Raw genomic sequence first — 14,442 nt, forward strand, 5'->3', positions numbered from 1 at the left:
CCTGATTGCCTGGGCGGTGGTTGCGGCGGTGGCCGTCGTCTAGCAAATCGTAATCGTTGTTATAGGTGTATCGTATATCATTATTATTATTATTATTATTATATCGCCGCCGCCGATGATGATGGCGGTAGGTCGTTTAAAAAACCAGCGGCGACGGCGGCCGTTTCCCGTCGGGTATTTCCCCGAGCTGAGGTCACACACCCGCCGCCGCCGCCGCCGCAGCGGGCAGCGGCTACATAATAATACGTACACGCGCGGAACGCTGCGTGCAGAGAGCGAATATACGACGACGCACATCACGGTCGTTCGGTTTTCAATTCTCTCGCCATTTATTTTTTTTTCTTTCCCCCGGAAATATTATTATTATAATATTAAATAATTTTTCCCGTAAAACTGTAAGCCCGTAAATGCGCGAATACTGCATTATTCCGAGAATACAACTGCAGCCGTATGCACATTATATTATTATCACATTGTTATACTTCGGCTTATTGCGGCATGCGTAAAAAACCACAGGCGTTTCACATTTCGCCCGAACACGTGCGTTAGCGTGACTAAATAAATTTTAATTTGTCGTGTGTGTTAGCACTTCCGTTATGCGTACGGCACCAACGCGATTGTGGGAAACTGAATTCTTTGATTGCACCACGATGTAGATAATAAAATATTGATATTGATATTATTATCTATATCGTGGATTGTACCTACGCCGTACACGCGCGATATCGTACCTATCGTTCGATTCCGCGCGAGCGAATGTCAGAAATACCCACTAAACACGCGTAGGTATCTTAATCGTAGTGTATCACCCAAAATCCCCGGAGGTAGTTGTATTCAAGCCGGTTTGTCCGGAAAAATAAATTGTTGGCTCATGTATCCGCACCGTGTTCAAAATATGTTCGATAATACCATTAAAGTCCATAATAATACGTCCTCCGTCTGATGTTAACATTTTAATATGATATAATACAGTATACAATATACGTCATATACTCGTATTATATTTATATAATTTATGTCACCACTCACCAGTTAAAAATAGTAAATCATTATGGCCCATAGGACACCGTCTGCGTGATATTATATATTATTATTGTTATGTAGAATATTTAGGTATATCAAATTCATGCATGTAAGCTATAATATTCGCAAAATTGTTTTACCCTAACGCTGATTTGCTTTTCTCTCTATTACCACCGCAGTAGCTTACATATAGAGATGTGGTCGCCGCGTATGGTTGTATGGATGGTTTATTTTATACCTCGTTATAATATTAATTTATCATGTATTCATGTATATGTATTGTATCCATATATTAATTTTCCTTGAAAGTTGAAGGTAATTCTACAACGTTTACGTAATTGTGTTTTTATTAATGAATAATGCATAAAAAGTTAAACATGCATGGGCTATGCATTTATATACAGACTTAAAGTAAATTCATATTAGATTTTGGTTGTAATTTAAAGTGTGACAGTATGTTTATTGAACATTTGAAAAATGTATCATGCATGTCGTATACTCGTTTATGAATATAGGATACCTATGTTTAATTATGGTTTATATTATAAATTATAATAAGTATACAAACACACAATGTCACGATATGTAAAGCCTTATAGGTAATATGAGGTAAGAACGTAACAATAGTAAAATAGATTTCTTACAATACATTTAATATTACGATCGACTTTACGTTAAACTTTTTTTAATTTTTGCAAGATCAACGTATGAGGAACTTTATATTACTTTCCAAGCCTAAGGTATTAGTGTATTACAATCTAAGATTTTAGGTATTTTGATACTGAAAACGAATTTGAACATCTAATAATATATATATTATAATATTATAATATTATAATATTATGTTTTTTTGTTTGAAAATATAGTTATAGCTTATAATATCTTAATATTTTTTAAGTCAAACTTTTGTGAGTGAATGTCCAAATTTGTTTAAAATTTGTTGTATGAAGTATGTAAATAAGAGTACCTATAGACAATAAGGAATCCAAACTTGTTTTCAAAATCCATATCACGTAATTAGATAGATCAGTACGTTGCCGAATGAAAATAGGTCTTTTTACTTTTTAGTATGAAAACCAGTCCATTTCGAATCTTTTCAATTGTTATTTAAAAATAATGTTTTTCAACCGGGCGGCAATAATTGATCCAATAATTTAACACAATTATAATTCAATATTTCTAAATTTGACACTGACACAATGAAAATATGTACCTTTTATAAAATAAATCATAACATTTAAAGAAATAATCATAAATTATAAATAGATTCTATTGAGTTAAAAAGGATATATTATTTAAATCTTTATATCTTTATAATAATATTATATAATATATAGCGATAACATAGGTTAGGTTAAATTACAATTCATACAATTTACGACGTCTATACCTGATGTTTCGCTGTAGGCGTTTACTATTTATTCGTATGAGTGTATTGTGTACAGTGTACTAGTATAATATAACGAAACTGTTGTTTTTTATGATACAGGAGTGAATATAGTGATAAATAAGTGCACAACAGTCAACAATCAATGTTTACATTATCCGCGTCATTAAATAAGTATTTTTAAACTTATATTTATAATTTGTAATAATTCCTTCTTACTAGTTATTACTTACTAATATAAAGGATGGGTATTAACGAGTTAAAAAGTTAAGGTTAAGTTACTTTTTTTTTAGACTTAAAAAGTGTCGGTCAGGTATACGTATACTCCGCGCCACGAGAGAAGTAACCCATTTCCCGACAAAGTCGCTGCCGTCGGTCTGCATCCGCGTAGCGGATTACTTATCTCGTTGCACGGAGTATAGTCGGGTGCATATTATAATGACTGATGAGTGTAAAAGTATAGGTACGCGATCATGTCAAAAGCATGCGCACTGGTACAACGATCGGCAGACAACAATATTACTCGTCGTGTATGGTGGAAAGATAACAATAATAAATAAACTATTGTAATGTTTTGTGTTATTTATTAGCGGAAGCTGGAAACTGGTGTACTGTATATTACCTAGTTAGTTTCGACGATCGCGTCCCGGATAGAATTTTTTTGAAATATGAAATAGGTATACCGTCGTCGCGACTCGCGGGCTCACAATAGCCAATAGGTATTATAATATTATTATTACTATAATAATGTACCATAAATTATATAATAATCCACGACAATGTCCTCTTTTTTTTAAGTAACGCAGCTCCGTGTATGGTTAAAGCAGGCAAAGCGATCTAAACATTTTATTCGAAAATGATACATGTCACGTGCTTAGCGCATGCCTTGCACGGAGTTGCCGAAGAAGCGAGGAAACATTTCCCAGATGTTGACGAACTGATAAATAACGTCGAAAAGGTATTTTTGAAAGCACCATCGCGAATTCAATTATTCAAAACAATGGCACCAGATATTCCACTACCCCCTCAACCTGTATTAACACGCTGGGCCACTTGGTTACAAGCTGCCATACACTATTGTGACCATTTCGAACTTATTAAAGATATTATATTGCTGCATTAGACGGAGAAGATGCAGTTGCAATTTCCAAAGCTCAAATTTTGTTTTTTAAAATAAATTTGAAACGTTACTTAATAGGTATATATTAAGGAAAATTTTAGTACTTTGGCAACATCTATTATTCAATTAGAAACTTCTGGATTATATTTGATTGAACCCATTAACATTGTTAATAAAATTAAAGATGAAATTCAAAAAGCACCTAATGAATTGGAAAAATCGTTTAATAAAAGCTTACCACGATTTTGAAAATGAAGGATTTAAAATCAAATTTAAATTTAAATAAATTTTAAAGACATTTTTTAAGGTCATTTTTCGTGATTTTTAAGGAAATTAAAATCCCAGCCCTACTTATAATACTGTGCATGAGACGTATAAAATATATTATCTTTTCCGTCGTCGTATTGTTGATTGTTGTTATAATATTATAGTGTTACGTAATAATAATAATAATTAATGATAATATCAATACGCAATACGTATATTTAGGAGGTCTAATTGGCCAATTAGATTTTAGACGGCGTAACTGTGGCTATCCAAAAACCACAGCTTTGCACCCGAATTAACCGGAACCCCAAACACTTCTAAAAACCCTTAAAAAATCAAACACCCGAAAGGCTGAAACCCATATAAACCGAATTATTCTGTCTTCAAAACACCCGAATTAACCTAAACCCAAATAAAACATTCTGGTTAACTCGAATAATTTTTGTTTACAATCTGCATGAGATATATAATTTTGTATTTCTTGTGGTGAGTTCGATTCTGTAGTTATAGTTGTTTAATAATAATAATAAATTAACAGGAACAATTTTACAATCAATCATAGCTAAATGCATGCCTTAAATATATAAGATTATTGCAATAGTACCCCCACTGCATCATTTTATCACGTTAAGAAATTAAAATGGCAGCATAAGGGGACGACCTATACTGGCTATAACGATGATACGTAAACTAAGATATGGACTTTACCCTTATGCTACCATTCTGATCAAACCAAATCACCTAAGTAATTAATTAAATATTATAAGTAATTAATTAAATAACAAGGTTATTGCACATTTCGATAGTTCATATTATCTTAGTATATTATAATATCATATTATAGCCAGTATAGGTCGTCCCCTTGCGCTGCTATTTTAATTCCTTGACGTGTTAAAATAATATAGTGGGGGTACTATTGCAATAATCATGTATATTTAAGCTATGGTCCCAACAAAAATTAACAACGTATTGACAGTCGTGACCAAAATATCAAATGCTAATAAGTAATAACTAATAAATAATAATACCCATAGGCATAACTAGGGTCGAAATTCTGGGAGGGGTATATATCCCACCAAACAAAACTATTATTTTAAAATAGCCCATAGGTGGTTTATAACTAAATCAATAAGGAATATTTTTTTAGTTACGCCATAATACCTAGGTTAGGCTATATAGCTATACAGTATTATTTGCAAACCAACTTTCCAAGCGGTATTATTATAATTTACTAACGAATATCGTAATTCGTGGATATATATACCAGTTTTCCAGAAATCGTAAAATCATAATTTATATTTTATTTTATTTCTCTACGGCTTGACGCCCCATGGCCTACCTATTTTAAACATTTTAGTTAGCTTATATCCATCGACTTGGAAAGTGGTAATAAATAAGTACCTCGTACCTAATTAATTTCCCATTTTCTTAATTTTCGTAGTTTCTTAGGAAAATGTAACTACTGTACATTAATAAACCCAATTTGATCTAAAACAAATGTTGTGTATGGGTGTTTGGAGTTAATATTTCGCTATAAATAATATAAAGAGACCTAATAAACCCTTAATCCAAAATAACAAAAAACAAAAAAACAAAATAAAAAAAAATAATAATTATGAAACAGAATTATTAAAAGACGAAAGTGTCATTAATGGGTGGCTTCTTCAATCAAAATTTCAATTTTTTCCTGTCCATTAGCTCATTCTCTTATTGTGCCACGTGTACAGATTGTGTATACTATTAATAAAGAAAAAAAGGTGGATAAGTGGATGTCGCTCTGCTGTATAGTAGGTTACAAGTGGGTCACTGTAATGGATGGTGTTAAATTTGAATTTAATGATATAATATCATTGTATAAGAAAGACGATTCTGAGCGAAAACGGCCAGTCAGCCTATGATATTACCAAGTATATTTGATGATATTATTGTGAATAAAGTAATTTATATAACCTATTTACGTGGAGCCTTGTTTTAAATTTTCAATCCTTAGCCATAAAAGTTAAACATTTTATACATTTATAACCACAAAATAATTAATAAATTATAAATTTGATAAATGTTGTCAAAATTTGAACTTTAAATGCTTATAAAAAAAATTGTGCCTATGTATTTTTAATATTTTTCAATTAAGAACGGCATATCAGGAGCCTTATATTAAATTTTCACGCTTTTTTACCCACCAAATAAAATTTTATTGATATTTATAGAAAAAAAAACTAAAAAAATTGAAAACTGACAATGTCCGTAAACAGCTCAAAAAGAGTCAAAATATTTTATAAATTTTATGGTGTATAGAAAATGCTAATATAAACATTCAGTGAAATTTTCAAGTATCTACAGTCTTTTAATTACAATAAAATAAAAAAATTGTTACATGAGAAATCGAGTGAATATATCAAATGTTGTAAAAATATAAATTTCAGACGCTCATAAAAATTTAATTTAAGTTTCTTGTAGACATTTTTTTTTTGATAAAGGTAGACAAACTTATGAGGAATCATATATTACATTTTCAAATCTTAGATTTAAAAAGAAACATTTTTATGAATTCTCAACTCAAAATAATTTGCTAATTTTCGTGATTTTTCCGTATTTTGTTAACATTTGAACTTTAAATGCTTATAAATAAAAACTGTGACTAAGGATTTTTAATTTTTTTCATCTGCCTTTGAAACAATAACATAGGAGCCTTCTATTAAATTTTCAAGCTTTTATACTCAACAGATAAAATGTTATTGATATTTATAGAAAAAAAAAACTGAACAAATTTAAAACTGACAATGTCCGTAAGCAGCTCAAAAAGAGTCAAAATATTTTCAAAATTGTATGGTGTATAGAAAATCCTAATATAAACATTCAGTCAAAATTTCATGTACGGTCTTTTGTTTTAGAGTTACGCCAAAAACCAAAATCGATTTTCTCAAAAACAGATTTTGTGTGAAAATTCCCGTTTTTCCTTAATTTTTCTTTTGTTTTTCATGTCGCTTTTGAAAACTACTGGGAAATTTTTACTTTTGACCCCCCAAAGTACCAAATAGATTCACTTTTCTATCAGAAAAGTTACTGTTGAAGAAAATCCAAGCACTTTTACTGTCCTAAAAGGTGATGACAGACACAAAAATAAAAATAAAAACACACATCATTGTAAAATCAATACATTCATCGCTTCGCTCAGAATCTTAAATCTATATTTGATTTTTTTTTTATCACATAACACACGTAACCTCAACGCATAATAACATAATTGTTCTCCACTGTCAAGCACAGTCATGTAAAAACCCTTTAGACCAACATACATTATATTATATTGACGCATAAATAAGCAATTATTATATAGGCATGTAACCTTCCTGCGAGTACGAACAATGAATATAAACAAACGCGTTGTACGCCTTTAATGCATTGAAACTGTCACATACGAAACGTTCGAGACAGAGACAGAGCGAGAGAAGAGAGAGTCGGTATATAAAATTAATATTATTATGTATAATGTGGTGTTGGGTATTCCCAATAAATCCCGGAGAAAGCGAAAGAAAGGTGAAATTCGTGTTCCGCGCAATGCCGACTAACTACGAAACCGTATAAATATATAATATTTGTATAATATTATGTTATAATGGTAATAATGTTACGAATGTAACTATAAATATTTAATATCTAGTGCTAATACAGTAATACATTTTTTTATTAATCTGTTTAATATTTTCAACAGTACTCACTCAATTATTGGATACGATCATACAGCACACAGTGTTTGATGCCTATGAAATGGTTAACAGCACTATAGACACTCCCAGTAGTTGCAGTTGGTTTTATTTTCCGCTAGGTAGGAACTTATCTCTCACAAAATAGCTTATATAAATTATATGACACAGAGTGATATGGGTTATACCTTGTACGATAACGGGTGATGGCATTTTCAGATATAGACAAAGAAAAACCATTTTTCGTTGATCGATTTGAAATATAATCGGATAATAGTTTTAATCTTGAATAATAATTTAAAAAAATAAATATTCTAATACATGAAATCGAAAATAATTCATTACATTTTATTTATAAATGTTCGAAATTACCTCCATTATTTGTAACACAGAGTTGCAGTTTTTAGTCACAAGCATTCTTAACATTTTCTAATGTCTCAGGTAAGATATTTTGTACATTTTCTTCAATTCTAAGGTGGAACCCAGACAATGAACACGACGGATACACAAGATTTTTTCAAATAACCTCATAAAAAAAATCCAATGGTTTTAAGTCAGATCTTGCTGGCCAAAGTACTGGACCTCTTGCGAGTCTAGCATGTGAATCGTATTCTGTTAATAAATTCTTGTATACATAGTCAATTTATGTGTTACAGACCTAGGACAATTGCATGTTAAACTATATGTCTTAAAAGTGACACAAAAACTGACTATGCATACGGCGACATAGGTATAACATAACTATTATTCTTAGAAATTAAAAATAATAATTAGCTCCGCAACTTGGTCGACTTTCATTAAATTTCATATTTTTTTTTTGAACTGTTTTAAAAAATATGATCAACAAAACGGCCATCTTAGAAATTTAAAAAATTGAATTGCTTAAAAAAATTATTTTGGTAGGTAATTTTTGAATCTCTGAAAAAAAATCGGATTTTAATTCTATTCAATCAGAATTTCCATACTTACTACATAAAAAAACTGCATTTGAATATATTGATTTTCCAAGGAAATATACTAAGGGTGATACGGGACTTTTGGAAAATACAGTATAATATATATAAATAATCTATATGAGTACAGTGGTTTTGTAACAAACAAAAAAATGGCAATATTATAGATTCTGTGTACACGATAAAATTTGATTTGTTTTGAACTGTTTACGTACATTTTCGGTTTCCATTTTTTTTAGTTTTTTTGCTATGGATGTCAATAAAACTTTATTTGTTGGGTAAAAAAGCTTGAACATTTAATATAAGGCTCCTGCTATAATATTGTTACAATAATATTTAAAAAATATTAAAAATCCAGTCACAGTTTTTTTTTATAAGCATTTAAAGTTCAAATCTTGACAACATTTATCAAATTTAAAATTTAAAATTTAATAATTATTTTGTTTTTAAAAATTTATAAAATGTTCAACTTTTATAGCTAAGGAATGAAAATTTAAAACAAAGATCCACGTAATTACGTTACGTATAGATTACTTTATTCACGATAATATCATCAAAATATATACTATTAGTAATATCATACGCTGTCTGACAGTCTTCGCTCACAATAGTTTTTCTTGTACAATGATATTATATCATTGAATTCAAATCTAACACCATCCATTACCAGGGGCGCCATTTCAATGAAAAAACTGGGGGTGCTGAAGCCCCTCTATTTTTTTTTTGTCATATTATCATCTGTAGACTTAAGCACTTATGTAGACGATAAATACAAACAAATAGCAATTCGAAAACATTGGTCACTTGTATAAAAAGAATTATTTACTATCATTATCAATGATAAAATTATAACAGTGGCAATAGTGGATTGGGGTTTGTAGATAGAAACTGAGTATTCTGAGTAATATATTTTGTCACACTGCAAATGTGTCCAGCGATGCGTTTCGCCGAATTGCTGTACGAACGGGTGTTATCAACACCGCTACGGTATTTACAAATAATCTAAATTAAAAATGTTCACTATGATTTTATGTTTTTATTACAAGCCTTACGTATTACCCGTCTACACTCTACATACACAAACGTTTCATCAGAATATCACTTGATTAGTTTTTTAAATAATAATATTATTTATAATTTATAAATATAAATAAAAAATAACATAATAAAAACTGTTTTTTTTTTACACATAATGACTATTAAAATGTCAATTAACATGAAAAAATTTGGGGGTGCTAAGCACACCCAAGCCCCCCCCCCCCCCAAATTGCGCCTATGTCCATAACAATGACCCTCTCGTAACCTACTATATAGCAGAGCGACACCCACTTGCCCACCTTTTTTCTATTTTAAATCAATTTTTAAATAAACTAAGAACATATTTATTTATTCATTGTAAATTGTACTTGCTACGTATATTTATTGTAAATTTTGAACTTTTTAAAAACATTTAGTGTGTCGAAAAATAATTAAATTAAATAAAAATATTGTTTTTAATAACAATTAACTATAATAGTTCATTGTACCGTGTCTACGTTGTGTTTACGTTGGTGTAAATAATAATAATTTATAAGGTACCTATCAATGTACTATCATTTGTCAGTTTACTAGTAGCAACTAGCAAGTACTAGTAGTTTACTGCACACGTCATTTAGGAACAAAATAACTATGCAAATTACAATCATATTAATCGTGTTTTAATTTATATAATAATTAATAAAATGCAGTAATAGGTATAATAAATTATCAAATAAGTTACTATGTTTTGGAGTTTGTGAATATAGGTACTTGTACTTACATGATTTAAATTTAGTTATGTGGATAGGTAAAATAGTTTATAAACATGAATCTATAATATCTGTAGTGTGTAAACTGGTAACAAGAGGTTATTGTCACTCAAACCTTAAAAGTTTATAAAATGCTTAAATGGATGAGTTGAGGTAAAATAAATGTCCTCGTAGTTACATGATTCATCTGTCATGAGTCAAAAACAGCGGAAATCGCGATTTAGAAATTGTAAGTATACCTACGTCCTACATCATAGAATATAGTATAGTAGGTAGGTAGGTTTAATACATATAATATTTCAATGGTTAATTATTGTCCAAATAAATATTTGTATGCTTGACGATGACACTAGTCATTGCAATCACTCATATACTAAGGCTGACATTTAAAAGTTACAAATCAAAATCTATGTAGCCACATAGGTATTACTGAGAATTATTTCTAGATACAGAATTACCGGATTACATATTATGTTCCTGAGAACCACAATAAAACCCAACCGTATGCTATATGCTATATGTATTTATATGCTATTAAAATTAAACGCTGACGAAAACTATATTTCCTTGACCAACAATCGTTGTGTTCATAATTATAATATAATATTATATTATGTTGTAAATTGTAATTATATACATTTACTTCTTTATAGTATTCATATGTAATTACTAATTAGCAATTATGTTAGTGATTTGGATCTTGGCAATAAATAATTGGTACAAAATGTACACAATACTAACGATAATTTTTTGTATGTTAGCAAAAGACTTACAATTCATAAAAAAAGAAATCCGATTAAAATGTATAAGCGTATCTTCTTATACAATACTAATACAGTAGTAGCTACGCATTGCATACTATCTATATCATTGTTTTATGTAACACACAACACACCTTAGAAAAGAATAATGATGACTGGGTGTACTGACGAGTAAATGTATCGAATCAAAAATGCAAGTTTGTATCATTATAATAGTACCTACGTGTAGTGTGTATAGTGTACTACATATACCTATGCGTGTATACAATATACAGCAGACAGCTCATGTAACAGAACATACTATAACTATATTTTAATATATGTATACTGTATAGGTGTTATAAGTCTATAGTTTATTTCGAAATTTGTAATTTGGAAAGTCTTTTAGTCATTTTAGAAATGAGGGTGTGTGTACCTGCTTGTTTGATATATTATAGTTGTAATCTTGTGATTTAAATGATTGTTATACTTATACGTATTAGGGCCGTTCTTACAATGTCCGGTTAAAGTTAACTGACACTTAACCGGCCGAATTCTGCCGGTAAAAAAATCTGTTATCAGTCGGTTAGCGTTAACCGACACTTTACCGGACATTGTAAGAACGGCCCTTAATTTATTAACTGCTGCGAACACAACACAATTACCTCACGTTTATAATATGTACTTTATACCTAAGTATATTATTTATTTTTGAAACAAAGTAATCGTTCAGTACATACAAGTTGAATATTGAGTAATAGTTCCGTGTATTGAGTTTTTTTCAGCAAATTGTTTTCTTCCGTGTCGACTACGATCATATCATTATAAATTCTAATTATTTCAGTTGTGCACGCTCCATATTATACAGAAGACAGAACGCAATGTGAAAAAAAAATCGGTTCAACGGTTGATAAGAAATAACGACGTGACATTTGATTAAGCTTATTTACATTTTAAATAGTAGTATATTATACCTATATAATGTAATATTATTATTATATCTATTATGATTAATTTGAGATCATCATAATATGTCAATATTTCACGTAGGTAAATATTATCCTTATATATTATATAAAAAGAACAGGCCTTTTTTTATGTACCAATTTTGTGACGACACTATTTAACTTTTTTTCAAAGAGTTGTTCCAAATACCTGCCTGAATGTCACCACGTCGCCCGATTTTCAAAATGTTGGTTTAAAAGGGTTGAAATTGGCAAAAATAAATTTGTACGTGTAATTTGTATACCTATCTATATTCATATAACAATAACAATTATAGCAGTCGACCGATAACGGGAAATACGATATGGCACGGCGGCCCAAGGTTTCCCTCACCTGGACTCTGACCTTTTTTTTGTGTGTGTATTTTATCGGCGTTTAGATAACGTACGTGTCCCCAGCCCCCCACTTTAAAATTTTCCAATTTTTTTTTGACAAATAATTAGCATGCAATTAGCATGTATTTGCATGCTAAATTTTGTAATTTGCATGCGTTTTAATTAGGTTTGGTATCAAAAAATAGGTGGGGGGCTGTAGACACGTGTCTTCGACTCCCCCACACATCGCAAAAACTTATTTTCAAATTTTTTTCTATGCCATTATTGATTTGATTTAAAAATTGAAATAACTTTTTACGGGAATGGGTTTTTTTTTTGAGATCATCAAATAACTGGGAAATTATTACTACAAATCATACGTGAAGAGAGGGGCATCAAATAATTGGGAAATATTTGATGATCTCAAAAAAAAACCCATTCAAGTAAAAAGCACGACAAAAGTCAACTGTACATTTTTATTTTATACAATTTAATATGTTGATTTTTTTTTATAAGTTTGTTTTTCTTTACAAGTGAGAAAAAGGTCATTTATTTGTAATAAAATTAATTTTAAAAAGTTCAAACCAAAGTGTAAAAAGTTATTTCAATTTTTATATAATCTTAATAACATTAAAAATATATATACAATTTTAATAATTTAATCTAATTGAAAAATAGTAACTACAAGGATGGTATAATTAAAAATTATTTATTTTAACAATTATTTGGATTTATAATCTAAATTATAAAATATTTAAATATATATTCCAAGTGTTTCGTGTGGGGGTGAGGGGGCTGGGACACGTGCAAATTAGAAAAATAAGCCCTGTTTTGAAACTGTTTTGAATTTCCCAAAGTGGGGGGGGGGGACACGTGCGAATTAGAAAAATGAGTATTGCGAACCAACGGATTACGATAGAGTTGCGGGACCAAGCATGCAAATACATGCTAATTACATGCTAAATAATGGCATAGAAAAAAATTTGAAAATAAGTTTTTGCGATGTGTGGGGGGGTCGGAGACACGTGTCTACAGCCCCCCACCTATTTTTTGATACCACACCTAATTAAAACGCATGCAAATTACAAAATTTAGCATGCATATACATGCTTATTGCATGCTAATTATTTGTCAAAAAAAAATTGGAAAATTTTAAAGTGGGGGGGCTGGGGACACGTACGTATGAATTGTTCCGAGGCTATATTATATTTCATGAATTGTATAGAAAACGCTGACTAAAAATAATAATACATTTCTAATCGAAATGCAATAAGCGATCCACCAGACGCCGAACGCGCGCCGATTGTCGGTTCATCTTTGTGATCAGTGAACTGTGAGCGTTTGTGTTGTGTTTCCCTAAATTATTTAACTACAATTTAAGAGTATTTTTTTTTTACATTATGAGTAAAAACCACTGTACTGCCTTAGCAGTAATAATAATTAATAATAATTCTTATTTAAACAACGATGTTATTAATGCATTTTTAGACATCGTAAAATTACAAACATAATTTATTCCACAAAACGTCAAAACGTATTATTTTATCAAACACCACTTGTGTATTCAGCCGTTTGGAACGTGGATGATTTTCAAATTTTTGATAATGGTTCTATTGGATATGATGCTATTGGGCATTGGCTATGTGTGTATTATCGTAATGAAACTAAGTGCGTAGAAGTGTACGATATTCTATACCATACGCTTAATGATAATTTATTTGAGATTTTGGATATTTTATATCCTCCAAAAATCCAATGTTGTGTTTAAATCTGTTATAGAACAGCCAGATGGGTATTCATGTGGAGTTTTTGCAATTGCATTTGCTACATCACTAATATTTGGACGTAATCCATCGGATGAATGTTATATTATCGTTTACAACAATATGATATGTAAAACCTGGACGTTACGTAACCATTTTAATAACATATTAGTCAGTACATCATTACCTTTCCCTACACACCATATACATGTAGCCCAGAGTACTGATATTTTACTTTTAAAAAACAAAAAAATAAAAATAATAAAAACAGAGAATGCGATAGGGCGTAAAAAGCGTAAAAGTATAATTAATAAAAATATCAGAACTGTTATGCAAGGTAAAAAAAATAATATTGAATGGAACAATAAAGAAAAGTCTG

Source organism: Metopolophium dirhodum, chromosome 8, assembly GCF_019925205.1.
Source record: "Metopolophium dirhodum isolate CAU chromosome 8, ASM1992520v1, whole genome shotgun sequence".
Classification (NCBI taxonomy): Eukaryota; Metazoa; Arthropoda; class Insecta; order Hemiptera; family Aphididae; genus Metopolophium; species Metopolophium dirhodum.